Genomic DNA, 12,197 nt, shown 5'->3' with positions numbered 1-12,197 from the left:
ATTATTGTTGTACCCAGCTTCTGGAAAATATTAAAAATATATGTCTCAGTCGCTATTGGTTTCCTGCGTTATATGCCACTTACCACCCTGCTGTTATCTTATCGCTGGCATTATTTTCTCTGCTTACATGGGATCTGTTTTTATGAAGGAGCATTTTGACAAGTAGCAGTTCACTAATTAGATAAAATAGAATGTTCCTGTTGAGACCATGTTCATTTTATTACGTCATTCTGGGCATGTTGAAAAGCGGTGTCTAGGCAAAAAGAAGCGTTGAGCACTATACAGTCCATTAATGTATACCCATGGCTTTGTTGCTAAACTTTGCAGTTAGCAAATATTGTCTGGATACAAAAGTTGTGTTTATTCTTATTTAAATCTTGGTGTGCTTTGTGTATTTCTTCCAGATCTGTGCAGTAATCCACTGTAAAACGTTGCCTCCATGCAGGAGCTCCCTGTAATAAAGTCCAGACACTGCTGGTCTCTCAACTTGTGCAGGGTGACCGGTCTTGTCTCCGCCCCTTCACATATTTTCTGCATGCAGCCTGTAGTGGGCGGACCTTTAAGGTCCCTCTTATAGCTCTGCTCTCTGCAAAGACCATGTGCAGCACAGTGATGATATCACTGCTGTTTTCACAAGGTAATATCTTTGTTTGCATATTCATTTAGAGCATACAAAGTGGATTCAGACCCCTTGTGGCTATTGAGATATAATTTTAAATGAACATAATGGCACTGATAGATCAGTACCTAGGACAGCAGGGTTAGAAGTGGTAGCCATATTAAAGTGTATCTCCAGCCAAAACCTTTTAGTTTTGAATAAAGTGCAGAAGTATTTTTTTCTGTTGTTTACATAAATGTTGGCAGGATCGAGCTCCTTAAATGCTCCCTGAATGCCGACACCCTTTTTTAAAAGCTTAGCCCCTTGTGTCATGCAATTAGTTAAAGTTTTTTCACTGTATTGTTACATTAGGAAGATTTCTCCTTACTTCCTTTCTCAGAGGAACAAAAGGAAGTGAGAGAACATTTTTTAAAAATGAGGGGACATCTTAGTTGCTTGTGGAACAGTTTTTTTTTTTTTTTTTAAGATTTGTGGTGAGCACACTCGAAACCAAACACCAGGTGCAAAAAAAAGTGAGCACACAAAAAGTGCACAGGATGTAGACATGGTCCTCCTCTGAAGAGAAAGGACCCTGGCCCTAATCTCCCAGGGTGCAAGGCTCCTGACAGGGACTGGGGTTCCTCATAGTCCACCCAGCCAAAACCAGGCAGACCCCTTTCTTCGGGGGGCCTGCCAAAGCAAGGAATACCCAAGTACCAGTTGGACCTCCCCCAAAGGAAGACCCCAAAACGCCATGTGCCCTTCCTCCCTCCCATGACTTTCAAGGCAAGCCCGAGGACCTACACCCTAATAGTCAGGGTGGGTACAGTGCAAACGTACTGTGTAAAAAGTGCAAAAGACATACACATAAATAAAAAAGGGAAGGGAAAGGGGATAAGTGCTGCAGTTGCCAGTGCATAATACATTGGCAGGCACTTCGGCCAGGTGTAAAAGTTCCTCTGGCCCTAGCCAAAAGGCATAGTTTCCCTGTTATTGCTGGTGATAACTCAACATTGTAGATTTTACCTTACTTTCAGTCTTGGTGACATTGGCCATCAGGACAAATGGAGAGTGTGAATCTCCATAATGGGAACATGGACAGTAATAAGAACTTGACATGTGTTTTAACCCGCCTCTACTCTATCCAAAATTAAAACAGAAATGTTTTAACTATACATACTGAACACTATAAGCCATTGGTGGGAACAGCTTTGTGGAACAGCTTGGGGGATGTCCACTAGTTCTTTAAAAACTGTATATGAATTTGACTTGTAATACAGTACACATCCTTAATACGTTTCCTTTATAAAATGTTTTATATTGTGTGTGTATAAAGTGTGATTATTCAGAAAGTGATAAAGTTCCTGAGCACAGTGTAGTAGCAAAGACCAACACACTCATGTTTTATTTTGTACTGTTGGATGTGACCTTGTAGACCAACAGTAAGTCATTTCCCGTTAGTGTAAGGACCCTCCCATGGGTGTAGCTTCTCTGTGCTACCATGAAAAATATCACAGAACCTTATGGTATCTCTTAATATTACATGTCATCTCCAGCTAGACAGCTAAGTGCTTAGTATATAGTAATTCCTTTACCTGCCAAAAGACTGCAGAAGCAGTGTCCACCAATGACCAATGTCCACTGACCACTTACTCATGATGTGCTATATAATGGGATCTGTAGTTCTACACTACTCCATCTTCTGACTACAGTTGAGACACCTACCACCAGCTGGTGTCTGACAACTCAATGGGAGAGATTTAGTAAAACTGGAGCACTCAGAATCCGGTGCAGCTGTGCATGGTAGCCAATCAGCTTCTGACTTCAGCTTGTTCAAGTAAGCATTGAAGATAAAACCTGGAAGCTGATTGGTTTCTATACAGAGCTGCACCAGATTTTGCAAGCTCCCAATCTAGTAAATTACCCCCACTGTAGTGACAAGATTTGCTTCCACCCACATATCTATCTATCTATCTATCTATCTATCTATCTATCTATCTATCTATCTACCATATATCTATCCATCTCTCCCATTCCTCCATCTCTTTCTTAATCTGATGCCTTAAAATTAGTGGAAATAAAAATGAGCACAAAATTGGTAATTTTTCCTAAAGCAGCCAATCAGGTTTCATCATTCATTTTAATGAAATATGAAACAAGAATTCTAATTTGTTCTTGTAGGCAAGAACTCATTTTTTGCTGTTTTTAATTTCTTCCTTTTAAAGAATCAGACCGTTGATGTCTACCTATTTCAGACAAATCCTCAATAAAGTGCTTTCATTTAAAGTGCAGGTAAATCACTTTATGATCAAATATTTTATCAAAAACTTTTCTATTACTTCCTTTTTAATTCATTTCTTTAATAAATGTGCTGTGCTTATCAATAGGTGTATTCAAAAACTGATATAATTAAAACAAGACCATCTTCACTCCTCCAAAATTTGCCAAGAGATCCCTGGGCTGACATCCACTCAAACATTGACACAATAGCACAAGAAGTGACAGAACCCTAAAAAGTGGAAGGAAAGAGCAAAAATAAAAATGCCTTCACCAATTCTGAAGAGGAGGAAGGTAGGAAATATAAGAAATATAAGAATAACCAAAAAATGGATAGATGTCTCACCTACTCAATGCCCTCTGAAGAGATAAGACCGAGAGGACAGGGTGACACTTCACACCTTTTATTGGAGGACACCCCATTTTCTCCCTGACGCTGGCCAATCACCTGCCGTTTCTGAGTTGTACCAAGCAATAACCATGATATGGTGTCATTCATCCGACCTGTGTTTACACTAAATTACTCAGCAATTCACCATTGCTGACTGTAAACAGCTTTGATAAAGTGAATCTGTTTTCATCATTTAACTCTTCTACAGTCCACTTTATTCTTTATTCAGCTGAGAAGGAGTTAAGCCTACTGAATGAACTGCATAATCTTTGGTATTTGTTCTTACATTAAATAGATTACCAAAAAACAGTGGAACAAAGCTATACATCTCCTTATTTAATGAAGGATTCATTCAAGGGTTACCAAAAAATAAATACTTCATCTAGGGCCTATTCACCCATTAACGCATGGCAACGCATGTATAAAGATCAGCCATTGGTTTAAATGGTGCTTTTAATAACATCTGTTGGATGTATTGATGCACATTGTCTATTTTTTGTAATGCATCAATGCGTGTTATAGGGCCTATTGATGATAATGTTTGTTAAAAATACATAAATGCCTGTATTCCTAGTGTTTGGAAAAGTAGCTCCAAATGTGAGATAATGGTTTGTCAGGGTGAATGGTATTCAGGAGATGGAAGATCTCACAGCAGCCCTTAGGGACAAGACCTCCGAAGTGAAGGGAAAATGGTTCCACTGGAAAGATTTTTGGTACTCTTCCAGATACAATTAATGGCTATGAGTATTTGTTTCCCTTGACTAGGCAGGAGTTTATATACTCCCCGGATCCAGCGGGACGGTATCTTGAACCTTACTTACACCTGCCTGTAGATTTATGATGAGTTTTGATTCCCATCTCCTCCACATGGCAGCACCCCCACTATTGGTCTCTCCTCTTGCACTCTTCCCCTATCCCCCCCCCCCAATGACTATACAAGGACGGGCCAACTACCCCTCGAGCAGCAGGCTGTGCTCTCCTTGCAGACCTATCCTTCTCCTTTACTCTATTACCTATTCTTCCTGTTCCTGTGGGGAACCTTCCACAGCTAAGTTCCCTTTTGTTTCTTGTAAAAAGTTGGGTGGCATCACAACACCTGGATCATGTCTTTATTTCCTTATTTGCAATTTACATTTTCTTGAGGTTGCAACCACCTTGTAACAATTTAGTCATAGTGGTTTTTGAATCAATCAATTCTTATAATGTCTATGTGATTTATGCCAAGTTCTTCCTACTGAATATGGTCTGTGTTACATCTCTTTGTTTGGTGTATGTGATGTAGCCCTTTCTTAAAAAGTTAAGTGACATCACAACACCCGGAGCATGTCTTTATTTCCTTATTTTGCAATTTACAAAAAATGTATTGAGGTTGCAATCACCTTGTAACAGCTAAGTTCCCTTTCGTTTCTTGTAAAAAGTTGGGTGGCGTCACAACACCTGGATCATGGATTTTTTTTCTTATTTGCAATTTACAAACATTTTCTTGAGGTTACAACCACCTTGTAAAAATTTAGTCCGCTTATAGAGTTTTTTGAATCAATGGATTTCATGCCTTGTAATGTCTATGTGATCTATGCCATGTTCTTCCTACTGAATATGATCTGTATTACATCTCTTTGCTCAGTGTATGTGATATACCCCTTTTAGAATAAAGAATGTAAAAAAATCATACATAAATATACACATAAAAGGATGTGAATCCAGCTTTAGGGGTGAAGACTAACCTGCAGGTGGCATGTTTTATTTGGTATGGAGTACTGTGCAGACCCTACTAACGGTAGAGTTTCTGGTTAGACCTCCTGCTCTTGCTGTATTCTCAATATTGTCTACTAGATTAAAAAAAATGATCCAACAGGTAGCAAGGCCATTTTTTTTTAATTACGGAAGCAGAGTCAGGAACCTTTACTTAGATTTCTTACCACTGGAATCCCCAAGAGATGTAACAAAGCATCCACCCAGAAGTAAAATATAGATTTTATGCGGACTGATCCTTCAAGGAAGATAATAGACTAGCCTGGAGATAGATTATGTATGGGACCCAAGGCAAGGAAGCAACTTTGCCCAATCCCCCTTCTCATTCTTTTAATTGTCATTGGTAAGGTTTTCAATAGACACAAAGAAACCACCCCATCTGCACTGTATTTACTGGGATAGCCCCGGTTCCTGCCTAGGTTGCCTTGTGGATGATCAAGCTCTAGGCTAGTCAAAGTAATATTATTAAATTTGTCCTCATCGTATAAAAGAAGTGTGAAGTAAAAATGAGAACAGCAGATATACCACACGTTTTTATATTGAAATACTTTTGCCTACTGACTGTTATTCTGTACTGAGATAAGCAGGAGCTAATCATTGTAGCCTAATGCCGCGTACACACGAGCAGACTTGGTCCGGCGGACTGGACTCCGTCGCACAATTCGATCGTGTGTGGGCTCCAGTGGACTTTTTTCCCCAAAAGTCCGATGGCCCTAGAAATAAAACATGCTTCAAATCTTTCCGATGGATTCAAGTCCGGCTGAAAAATCCGCTCATCTGTATGCTAGTCCGATGGACGAAAACCCACGCTAGGGCAGCTATTGGCTACTGGCTATCAACTTCCTTATTTTAGTCCGGTCGTACGTCATCACGTACGAATCCGTTGGACTTTGGTGTGATCGTGTGTAGGCAAGTCCGTTCGTTGGGAAAGTCCGTTGGAAGTCCGTCGGATAGTCCGATCGAAAAGTCCATTCGTGTGTATGCGGCATTAGAAGTATGGAGGCAAGGTGTTTATATAGTTCAAAAACAGCAATATCCTTGGAAATTGCAATAACAAATGTTAGGCCACTAAAGCATTCAGGTCTGTGAGTATATAAGAAACAGCAAGTGTATATTTGACAAGTAGCCCTGTCTTCAGGTATTCTCCCATTCTGCAAATTGTCCAGCAGTCATGGGACAGCACACAAGTTGTCTTTGGGGGATGCATAGAATAGAGCACTGCCATTTTATCCCAGTGCGGGAAATTGCCTTCTCATCTTTCCTGGCATGTGGGCATGGGTGTCAATGCCATGAGCTTAACACTCACAAAGGCCCACCATTTGTGGCAGCCAATACCAGCTATTAGTCGCTAACATACCATCAGAGGTTACAGAAAAATACACTGGGATTGAATTTCTAAGAAGTAGAGGCTGGTCACTAAGCAAAGTGAATGCTGGTGAATAAAGAAGAGCTGTGTTTACCATAAACACTTAATCACGTGATTCTCCTTTTTAAAGTTCCTTAAACATAATAGATTATTCAAAGTGAATACAGTTTTATTTTATTCTACATCATTCATTTTACAAAGTGAATATTCACTTGGCTAGGTAAGCAGCCTCTATTCCTTTAGTAATTCCACTCCATTATGTGTCAGTGCGACACGCCAGCGTACACAAAACACAGGTGTCTGCAGTTTGTGTTCTCAGATATGCAGACCTGACAGTCAATGGGCGTGATTGGGGATTCCAAAATAATACAGCTTTACCTTATCCATTAATATTTACTCTGCAAGGTGAGCAGCCTATACTAAACTCAATGAGTTAAGAAGGTGCCTCCATTTATAAAAGAAATTTAGGTCTATTTCACACAGGCAGTAAATGCTGGCTGAGCCGCGGTTTTACTGCCCACCCCCCTTCCTCATCGCCCACCCAAAAACTAAAATACAGTCAGAGGATGGACATTTTACTGTGGCATTGTCAGGAAGGGCAAGCCAGCAACCAAGATGGCAGCCACAGAAAGATGTCTGTTCTTAACATTCCCATTAGGAAAGCCACATGGCACATGCGCAGTGCGCGTGCACGTTGTGACGGTTCTTGTTGCCAAATGGGCTATTTAAACAAGGCAAATGCCCAGGATCAATGCTGTCTGGTCTACAACTTTTCCTGTGACCTCTGCCATCTGTTTTTCTGAAAACCTGTTCTGGTATTGCTTGGCTTGTTACTGACTACTCCTGCTATCGCCTGCACCTGATCTCGGCTTGCCTTTGACTCTGCTTCTGTCTATTCCTCTGGTTACTTTGCTGCCCGCCTGCTACCGACCTGGCCTGTACCCCGACTTCGCTCTAGACCTTCCTGATCTGCCCATTTGTTTATGACTCGGCCTGCCTGTACCTGCCTGTGTTCCTACCTACAGAATGTCGCTTCGCTGACTGCTGTGTTCATCTTCCAGTCTGTGGCACTCTACTTCCAGCCTGCTCCAGTCTTCAGCCTTCAGCCATTCCTGGCCATCGTCCTTGCTGGAGGTCCTCCACGGTGCCATGGGAAGTTCCTACCAGCCCCTTCACCAGTGATGGCACTTGTGCCACTCTGTACTCCTGAGCCTTCTGTCTGCTCTATCAGGGGTTCTCGAGTCAGAGGTGTAAGAGAGGCCTTCCCCTGCATATCGAGCTCTACCATCAAGTACGTGACAGGCATATTGAGTTGACAAGCAGCAACGCCTGTCAAACGTGGCCATTCAAGTCAGTAGATTTAGAAATTTGTTCTCCATAGCCTCATTTTTTGTGACAACTTTGAGGAAAAGTGAACCCAAGACAAAAAAAGTTACTCTGTGTGTAGGTCAACTCATGTTGGAGGTTAAACGGGGAAGTTCCGCTTTAAGGCCCCCTTCCCCCCCTTTCTTTGACATTTGGCAATTTTTTTGGGGGGGGGAACTGGTACTTGGTTTTGACAGGTACCCGCTTCCGCTTCTGCTTGGATCACCTAGGCAATCTGAGAGGAAGTTCTCCTCTCCCCCCTCCATCCCTGCAGTCTTCTGGGACATGTCACAGGTCCCAGAAGATTGCCGGACCATTTACAATGCACAGCGTGGCTCACGCATGCACAGTGGACACCCAGCCGTGAAGCCGCATGCACAGTGGACACCCTTTTTTCCCCCGCAGTTTACATGCTGGAGCCGAGGACCGAAACTCCGGTGCCCCCTCGGGTGAGCACAGCGCTGGATCCTGGTACGGGTGAGTGTCTGATTAATGAAAAGTCAGCAGCTACAATTTTCAGAAAACCGACTGGAGCTCCTCTTTAACAACCATTTTAGACTACAGGTGGCCAAGTTTGGCCATACATGGGTCAGTTATTTCGATCAGCCAGCGGACTGTTTAGAAAACCTGAACAGATTACTCCACCCACACAAGTGAGGTGGATGGAGAAATCTTCCCTGCTGTGTTATTGTATTCTGACAGCAGTGACTTCTCCACTGTCAGAATACACTGATCAGCACTGCAGCGCTGATTAAACAACAATTTTCCAAAAAGCCCCTTCACAAGAAGTTGATTATTAGATAGTTTTGCCCAGAGCAGCCTGGATCCTCCTCTTCTCTGGTCCCATGCCGGCGCTCATGGCTTTTCCCCCCTGCCAGGTGCTCCCACAGCAAGCAGCTTGCAATCCAAGGAGGCGCGTGCCCGTTCCGCAGCTCTGTGTGTGCATTCGCACATGGAGCCGCGGCTCGGCCCTGCCCCCTCCGTCTCCTGATTGGCCAATGGCTCCCACTGCTGCCAAAAGCCAATCAGGAGTGCCAGTCCCCGGAGAGGCAAGGCTCTCGTGGACATCGCTGGATCGAGATGGAGCTCAAGTAAGCATTAGGGGGCTGCTGCATACAGGTTTTTTACCTTCATGCATTGGAATGCATGAAGGCAAAAAACCTTGTGCCTTTACAACCACTTTAAAGCTGAACCTCAGGCGGATATAAAAGACAGTTTTAAGGCAGTTCTGTATCTAATCATCTGCAATTAAATGTATTTTTTTAAATGCAGGCAGTGCAAGTGCCTAAATTTGGCTTGATATTAGCCTTTTGCAGTCTACCATACCACAAAGCTCAGACTAAGAGATCGAGAAGCAGCACAAGAAGCCAATCATTTGGACTGCTGTGCAAAGAGCAAGCTGATAGGTGGAGAGAGCAGAGTGACCAAGAGATAAACTCTTCAGTGTCATGCTTCTTTTTTTCACTACCCAATCACAGGTTGGGGGAAGGACAAGACCTGTAAGTGTTGCTAAAATGGAGCAGAAAAAAAAAAAATCAGGTCTCTTGCCCTGCCAAGCGAAACTGCGCTGTGTGGCAGAGATGTGTAAATATCAGGACTGGATTCCCCCAGCATGTAAAACAGCTCTCCCATATGATGTCATCCGCGTATTTAGACATTTTATTGGAGCTCAGCTTTAAATATCCCCTGTAACTGCTACCTAATTATCCACATATCTTAGTAAAACCTTTCTTTTTTTTTTACATCAACCAGTTTGTAAGGTATGATGAGACAATTTAGACCGACCATCTTCGGCAATAGGAAACAGTAGAGGGGATGCATACCTGTCTTCATGGTTATGGTTATATTATATTGATTTCCCAGGAGGAGACCCTGATGAGTGAATTCAGGAAAGCCTGCATAGCTGATGACTTCACCTGAGCTCTGACCTGGATATCCATTACACTTGACCTGCTAGCTTATCCTGACAACAGACCTTAAATGACTGGAGGTTTGTGTATGTACTCTCCTCTATAAACATGCTTTGTGTATAGGTATACAGCATATCACTTAGGATGCAGTGTATGTATAGTTTAAATATAGATGGCCTGATTCTGGGACAGGTCAGACGTTATCTTATCTAATGGTACAATAAAAAAATAAAGTGATATGGGGAAATTTTTGCTTAGGGCTTGGCTCCCTGGGCTGCTAAATGCCATATTTTCATGATTCATTGCCGTTTGTATAATGATAGAAATGCTTTGTCTAATTGGTAGCAAATGACCGTGATGGATCAAATAAGTAAGAGAGGCTAGAAGGAGCCATGTGCTACTATGTAGGGTACCCCATGTATTGCTTCTGTTTGTCTGAGAGTAAATGATGGTGGGTAATCTGGGGTGAAGGTGTAATTGGTAATCATTTTGTTAGCATTAAGGTAGAAATAAACTGTAACCAAATGATGTGTAGAATAGATATTTCTTTTTCTAATAGAATTCTTGTACCCACTTTTTTTTTTTTTTTTTAAATGTTATTTTTTGTTGCATCACAGTGCTGCAGATCACCTGTAGCCTCTTTGCAGCCACTTCTTGCCTACATGCACTCCAGTAATGGCCACGTGGCAATTTTCAAGGCCGGTTTCCTGATGGTGATCACAGAGGACCATGGCTGTGCAATGAATGCTGAAATGGCCACTGGCAGTCTCAATTGCAAGCCCATGAAACAGGATAACGATGCAAGAGATCAATAAGAAATAGGGACAAGTGTTCTCACCAGCGATGAGTGGATGTGAGAAAATCAGCATGGGGGGGGGGGTCCCAGTGATTTGCTGTTGGAAGCAGCCCTATTAAAAAGCAATAGGAGGCTGCCAGCTCCCGCAGCTAACTGCGGCATGAGTCTGAACCGACCTAAGCTATCCCGACAAGTAGCTGTCAAAGCCCACAGTCAATCATAGGCAGTGGAGGCATTCCCTGCCCCTATAGATGCATGTATACATGCCCCTTGCGTATGTGTAACTGCGTAGCAGGGAATGCCTCTGCTACTTATGATTGGCTGTCAGCTTGGATAGACTGTCTGTGTCCATGGCCATTCACTTGCAGGTAATCGCCGCATAGCGATTACATGTAAGTGGCTGCAGTTAGCTGCGGGAGCCGGCAGCCTCCCATTGCTTTCAATAGGGCTGTCTACAACAGCAAATCTCTGGGATCCAACCCATGTTGATTTTCTCGCATCCACTTGCGTAGGTGTGACTGCAGGGCAGGGAATGCCTCCGCCGCCTATGATTGGCTGTCAGCTTGGATAGACTGTCTGTGTCCAGGGCCATTCACTTGCAGGTAATCGCCGCATAGCGATTACATGTAAGTGGCCGCAGTTAGCTGCAGGAGCCGGCAGCCTCCCATTGCTTTCAATAGGGCTGCCTACAACAGTAAATCGCCGGGATCCCCCCCATGCTGATTTTCTTGCATCCACTTGCTGTTGGCCACAAAGCAGAAAGGTGTGAAAATAGCCTAAATGTTACTGAAATATCTTATTTGCAACTAATCTTGCAATGCTATTTCCACTAAAGTGCAGTCAACAAAGGTATGCATGCATGTCAGGTCTACATTTTTACATGTCTCTACATTTCCATAGACTTACTGTTTATTACAGGTGTGTGTGTGTATAGCACTTTACGTACTATTCATTTACATCGGCCTCTGCCTTTAGGGCTTGTTTAGACTTGCCACTGCAGTTGAGCGGTATTTTTACTGCCCCCCCAAAAGCAGCAGATGGGGGTGTACACATGCAACAGCCACATAGCTTTGCTTCAAACAAGCAAACGGTGCTGCGACTGCCCTGCAATGCACATGGTTATGGCATTTATGGGGTTAAACAAGGTAGATCACTTTTCAGAGGCGCAGCAAACTTGCCAAATTTGTAAACCTAGCCTCAAGGAGCTTAAAATCAGATGTCCCTCTCTCACATGCATACTAGGGCTAATTTAGATATGAGCCAATTAACCTACCAGCAGGCCTCTGTAGTGTGGGAGGAAACACAAGCAAGGGCAGTGAGACTCCATAGAGATGGTGTCATGGTTGGAATTTGCAACCAGGATTCCAGTGCTGCAAGGCAGATGTCCTAACCGCTAAGCAACTGTGCTGTCGCTGGAGCTGATAGCAGAGAACCTGGACCAAATGGCTCTAAAAATGCACAAGTGGGCAATGCAAATGTGGATGTATTTTTTTGTTTTTTTTTATTTTTGCACTTGTTTGTAAAACAGAAAACTATTGGAAGTATTTCTAGAGCCATTACAGTGCAGACTTTATGGAAACCCAAAAGATGAAGATGCGCCAATGAAAATTTGGTTGCAATGGGTAGTAGCCTCTTCTCTTCTAGATTGTTCTAGAGAAGTGTTGGCAGAGTGCTGAACTCTAGTGTAAAGAATGATCTGCAGGCACGTAGTGGGATCAGTTCTATGTAAAATCAGTAAATTC

The 12,197-nt window shown here is 42.9% G+C and overlaps 1 protein-coding gene across 4 annotated transcripts in view; it reads right to left on the bottom strand.

The window, feature by feature from the left end:
- Positions 1-12,197, bottom strand: part of SLC4A1 (solute carrier family 4 member 1 (Diego blood group)) — a 69,995-nt gene that overhangs the window by 41,012 nt on the left and 16,786 nt on the right. The window contains exon 1 of one of the 4 annotated variants that reach the window (XM_073607755.1): positions 3,222-3,275. The exons of the other annotated variants lie outside the window; for them this stretch is intronic. The gene's annotated coding sequence lies outside the window, so the exon portion shown is untranslated. Of the gene's footprint in view, positions 1-3,221; positions 3,276-12,197 lie in introns of those variants that run through there. 4 annotated transcript variants of the gene reach the window in all.

The sequence above is a fragment of the Aquarana catesbeiana genome, linkage group LG12 (genome assembly GCF_042186555.1).
Source record: "Aquarana catesbeiana isolate 2022-GZ linkage group LG12, ASM4218655v1, whole genome shotgun sequence".
In the NCBI taxonomy this organism is placed as follows: Eukaryota; Metazoa; Chordata; class Amphibia; order Anura; family Ranidae; genus Aquarana; species Aquarana catesbeiana.
The sequence above is the reverse complement of the archived record's forward strand: the minus strand, read 5'-3'. Positions and strand labels throughout refer to the sequence as shown.